We start from the raw sequence: 6,248 nt of genomic DNA on the forward strand, positions 1-6,248 counted from the left end.
GTAAAGGCAATGTGGCTCGTTACATCACGTAAACGACGTGCAGAGAAAGATTACAAGTAGCTAAGTGCCTTAGCTACCAAAAGTCAGTTCTAAGGCTTTAAAATAGAGAAAAAGTAGAACGGTTTTAATACATTAAGTTCCTATATAACGGGGCACTGCCGACTTGTATTGTTTCAGTACAAGTCCACTTCGCACTGCTTCAGTGCGAGTGGTGCCTCACGTCACTTGTAGGCGGGCACGTCGTAATGTTGCCACGCTCAACTTAGACACACACCCTAGTAAGGCGAGGAAGCGGTTAGACGGATTCTCTTGCGTGCAGTGAGGTAGTTGAGGTGTGCGCCTTAGCAACCTCATCCAATGCACGATGTACTCTAGTAAAGTGTCGTCACGGGAGCGGTAATCCGGCTCCTTGTGCGCCCTTACTAAGTAGAAGTAGTTTTCAGACTGATTTGTATTTAATCGCATTAAAAATATAAATACCTATTTTTACCAATCAAAAATGTCATCTCCGTAGATAACACTTCTATGTTTTGCGAGCGTATCTTTCTAGATACCTTGCGTAACGGACGACGCTAGGCGTCATCACTCCTAATGTGAATGCACCTATGTGCATCACATACACAAGAATTGTTTTACGAATGTAAACCACACCCAAGTGGTTGGTCTAATTACTTTATTTAAGGAATTGACCATCCCCTTAAGTACACCAAGTTCACTTAACGGGGACTGTGTACATTAGGGCAACTTTAGCCCGTTACACCATCCCCCTTAAAGAATGAGTTTACGTTATAAATTCGTCAAAGAGAAGCGAGGAACTACGAGCAGCTTTACGCACCGCTAGTTCACTCAATCGCTCTAGCGACCTGTATTCACATGCCCAGCGGCAAAGATGCCATCGAATGGGTCTACCTTGGTGGGTCGTCTGCGAAGACGCCCACTCAACCTCGCACTAAGCGCACGCGCCGCATTAACACGGCAGCGTCTAATGCCGAAGTCTAAACACCAACAGCTACTGCTGCTGTTGCGTTAACAGGGCTTAAGGATCTATCCCACTTATATAGTGAGGATGTTAATCCATCGCTCATTGTCGACTACATTGAATCGACACCGTTGCCGTCACCTCACAGTAGTGATGCGGACAACGAGCTTATTAGGAAGGATGATGGCGCATTATTGCCCATCCAAACTTCTCTCATGGCTCACAAATGGAGACAGCAACATTTTCGAATGCTGTCTCGTCGTCTGCGCTGGATAGCGCAGCGACCACTAATGAGAGCGCTGCCCATAAAGGCGCATTCGCTTCTTCATTGGGTAAAAACCACGACGCCTTATGCTCAGACCATAATCTATAATGGTTCTGACTTTGAGGACTCCGAGCCTAAAGCTCCGCCAACGGCACGTGAACGTGCTCAGTCAGTGTCACAAGCCCGTCGTTTAGAACGTGGCTAATAGACGGGTGGTATATCACTGATGCCCCCTCCATCTAAACGACCTCATTTAAACAGGCCAAGAGCGTCGCTCCTAGAGCGCGCTCTTCTAGACGCACATAATTATTATGACGTCTTTAAGTCACGGACGGCTCAGGAAAATCGCTTGGGCGTATTTTCCCGATCCCGGTCGTGTTGCGATCAAATATAACGCCCGACCAGTACAAAGCAGAATTATTGCGCCGCATTCATCTGCATTCCGATGCGATGAAACAGCGGTCGCAGCGAATTAATTTCGCCCGCTTGCGTGTGAAAAAAATCATGGGCGGTACTGTACCCCCTGTTTCTTCTTACAATGCTGCTTCTGCTAGTCTTTATGAGACTAGCGAAGAGGCCTCAGCTGGTGCTACTTTTCATAGGCAGCCACCATGCCGGGCACATCAATACGTAGGATATCGATCGGTTCCCAAGAGTCAAAACTCTTCGGGTAACCTTTCCATCGACGAGGATCTGATACCTTTGTCTCACGGAGCGGTGGGCAAGCAACCTTACAACAAGAAAGCGTTGATAACCACCCGCATCCATTAGTGCATGCGGCGCCCGATAGGAGTGGCGATCTCGCCCACCTACTCGCGGCTGCCTTACCTTTGTCCGTTCAATCACAGGCGTTTAGCGCTGCTGAACGACGTATTGCCGATATCGTGGGTCAAGTCTCGCGTCTGACCTCGGATCTTTGTGATGTCCGAGCGAAGGCTCGTCAGGTTTATGAACGCCTGAAGACTCGCTTGGACCTTTTTGAGCGGATAATGCTGAGGGATCCGCGTTACTCGCGTGATGTTTCTCGCCCTCCGAGTCCTGTTCGTGGTGGGAGGAGTCGGTCGGCTGACAGTTTTTCGCCTTCTCTGCCGCCCTCACCCGAACGACGATCGAATTACAGTCGGCGTCACCATCGGTCTGCTTAGACGGACAGGAATATGTGACCTCATTTGGGTGTACACACCGTTTCAGACGACCCACGTAAGATACGGGGTGCGTCTGCATGTACGGGGGAAGAGTGAGCCTATAATTTAGGTCTCCAACCTCTTCTACCACCGTAAAGGGCCCAATGAAACGCGGCAGCAACTTCGTAGTATCTCCAGGTAGTACAGTAATTGCATTTTAAGGTAGGGTAGCAGTACTTAATAGTACGTTTTTTCACCCACTCTAAAGCGTTCATTATTTTTGCGACCCTTTCGGTCCGCATATTCTTTTTGCTTGTCCTGTGCGCTTGCCATCGTGTCACGGACTTTTCGTGTGATGGCTAATCGCTCATCCACAAAGCGTTGAGCTTCGTTCACGCTTTTAGCATCAAACTCGCCTATGATACCGCCAAGAGGTCGGTCATAAGACGTAGTTTTAATGACCACTGCAAAATTGACAGGGTTACTAGGGCAAGTTCTGTCGTGAAGATGATACCCTCGCGGGTCATCGTCATATTGACGAAACTATATCCCTCTTTCGCACCGAGCATAGTGAGGGGCACTCCCCCACTAAGACTCGGGCTGCGTACAAACGAGACTGGCGTCCGAGGATGGCGTCCGAGGATGGCGCAGTCCGTTAATATAAAACGGTGTCTCACCCGTACTGGCGTGGATATTGTTATTATAGCGAATTCCACAAAGGGCAATTGCTTGCTTCACTCTTTGGGGGTTGCTAAAGTGCGTAAGACATCCGCCACGACCCGATTGGCACGTTCTGTTTGGCTCTCGGTCTAGGGTTAATCTGCGGTCGACATGTGGAGCTTGTTACCTAGCAGCTCGAACACATGTCGCCAAAATTCTGGCGTAAAACGTGGATCCCGGTCCAATACTATGGACTCGGGCAGCTGCCTCCTTGCCTGTGATCGATGTTTTACATGGTGCGAAATGCATTATTTTGCTCAGTCTGTCTACAATGACGACGAGCCCCATCCGACCCTTATGATTGGGCGGCATGCTAAACATGAAGTCCAGGCTTACTGACTTCCAACAGTTTGTTGGAATTGGTAGCGGCTTTAGTGATGCACTGCTGGACGGTGCAGGCTTGGTGCGCTGACACTGGGAATATAGTTGGCCACCAAAATTCTGTGACACTCGTAAGAATGTCTGTTCACGGCCTTGATGCTCATTGAATGAAGCATCATGGAGCTCGTGAAGGATCATCAGCTTGACATCTGTGTCATGAGGCACATAGATTCTCAAGGGATCACAAGGTGACAGCTGATGCCATAACAGGCCATCGCTGTAGCTTAAGCGATTTAGCTTAGCTTTCAGGTGCGACGGAAGGGTTACCTTTTGTCCACCAAAGTGATCCAACAGCATGCGACAATGGTCGTCCTGACTGTAGCTCTCTTTTATTTCAGAGGCTAATGAGCTCGTCACTTGGTATGCTTTTATTGCTGCCAACATTGACGGCTGAAATTGTGCTTCAGTACTAAACAGACGCTTTTCTAAGGTCTTACCTCCAAGTCTGGTCTGCGCGATAAAGCGTCAGCCAAGTCATTCGACTTATTCGGCTTGTATTCAATTTTGAGATTAACAGAAAAGAATCTAAGCCATCTTACCATTCTAGGCGAGAGGTGCGGTGAGTTTATTGCGGTCCGCAGTGATGCGTGATCCGTATAAACCACAAATGCTTCGGTGCCCAATAGTTGCACACGAAATTTGACAAGAGCAAACTTTTTTTAAAGTAGCTCTTTGTCATGCACGGACTAATTCAGTTCAGCGGCTTTTAAAAGCCGGGACTGATAACAGATGACGCGGTCAACGCCGTCGTCATCCTTCTGCATGAGCGCGCTGCCGATTGCAAAATTACTTGCATCACAGACGACGCTAAAGGGTTTATCCGCGTCTGGCAATGCCAAGACCGGTGCCTCTACAAGAGATTGCTTCTCTGATGTGAACGCATCATCTCATTGTATTAATCAAACCCATTCTGCGTCCTTATTAAGGAGGTCAGATAATGGTTTAGTTTGTCAGCAAAATTCTTGCTATATTTATGCAAGTAATAAGCGAGCCGTAGATATTGGCGCAAATCCTTAACATGTCGTGCTATTGGCCATTCCTTTACCGATTCACCCTGTCTGGGTCTGTTCGTGCACCATGTGTACCTACGATGCAGCCCAGCACTGGTATCTTAATGACCCCTATGACGCACTTTTGCAAGTTGACGTATAATTGGGCGTCCTTCGGAGTCTGCAACACAGCGTCTAAATGACGCTTGTGCGACTCCATTGCGCTCAGCCCGTCCTCGGTCGTACTATGCACGAATACATTGTCAAAGTAATGGGGCGCGTAGGCACGGTGCTGACGCATCACGTAAGCCACCACCCGGTTGAATGTCGCCGGTGCGTTTTTCAACCCTTGGGTTATCACAAGCCACTCCCAGAGCATACCGCTTTGTATGCTTACAGCTGTTTTTGCTACATCGGACTTTCTCATGAGTACCTGATACCATCCTACAAATCCAACACGGAAACTGTAGTTTCCTTACCCGTGGAGTTCAACAAAACATCTTTCCGTGGGATTGGCGTTTGAGCCGGTATGGTCGCCGTGTTCAGCTTATTGTAAGCATGAACCACGCGCCGTCCGCCTGTGGCTTTACGCAAACAAAAGGTCGGGCTGCAGTGAGGTGATTTGCTCTCACGCACATGTCCCGCCTTGGCTCGCTTGTCAAAGAGCTCATCGATATAATCGACTTGTTCTTTCGGCAACGGCCATTGCCTGGTCACACAATACTTGGTGCCAGGTTCGAGGTCTATCTCGTGCCCGATGCCCCTATCTGCTGGTAGGCTGCTCGGCACTTCTTCTGGGAACACATAGCAATGTTTTCACACAAGCTCAAAGAACAAACTGTCTCTCAAGGCATTCCATCCTTGACCAGCGAGCTGTTTCTTTTTGTCCGATTCTAGGACGCTCTCGTCCATTGTGGACGACGAGCAACAGTCCACCAAGTTCTCTTCTGGAACTGGTGTGAATATTTCGTGGATCTTCCTTCATTTAATTCGGCAAGGAACAGATCACACGACATCTCCGGTAGATTAATTATCTCTCGGTAGATTTTAAGACTTGCCGGAGCACCCCAACTGAGGATGCTTCCGCAATTTCGTCTTTGGCGGCCTCGAATACCTCGTTCGAAGGCCCATCCTCTTTATTAGGAGCTGATCCAAAGGTCACACGTTTAGACGTGCCTCTGATCGTTTTAATCTGTCGGGTATTTGTTCTTCGAGTCACCACGACCTCTTTCTGGGAAGCGGGTGCCGTTGCTCTCCTGGCTAACGCACCCTTCACAGCCGCACCAGGCTCTAGGCACTGTGCCGGTTATGCGACGCATGACTTCCTGTCAGCTCGCTGTCTACTACCACAAGCTCTCAGCTCTGTGCAGGACTATGAGACATATGACTAATTGTCATTGCCATTTTCACTACCTTAGTCTCCACGAGCTGGGTAGGAATTGGTGACGTTTGACATCTCGTCAGCGCACCCACAACTGTGTTCGACACGACCCCAGTTGCATACGTCTCCTCTCCTGTGTCCTGCGTAGAGCTCGCAACTGTTCGTGTACGCCAGTCTATCTATTGTTGGTGTTTGCCAACCATGGCATCCTAGGATGAGGTAATACGAACTCTCCATTCCTAGCACAGTGAGCTTCTCTTTACAAGAGAAGTCACTAAAGCTGAAGGCGAGTTTCAACCTGAACTCCCTCAGACTTAACGAGCGCGCCGTTAGCTAAACGAACGGTCGCCTCTTCTCGCTTGCCATCCTGGCAAAGCGACTCAAACATCGCCGGTCTCTTTCTTAGAGC

The sequence above is a fragment of the Bremia lactucae genome, assembly GCF_004359215.1.
Source record: "Bremia lactucae strain SF5 chromosome Unknown BlacSF5_NotPlaced_49_SHOA01000009.1_1371882bp, whole genome shotgun sequence".
In the NCBI taxonomy this organism is placed as follows: domain Eukaryota; phylum Oomycota; class Peronosporomycetes; order Peronosporales; family Peronosporaceae; genus Bremia; species Bremia lactucae.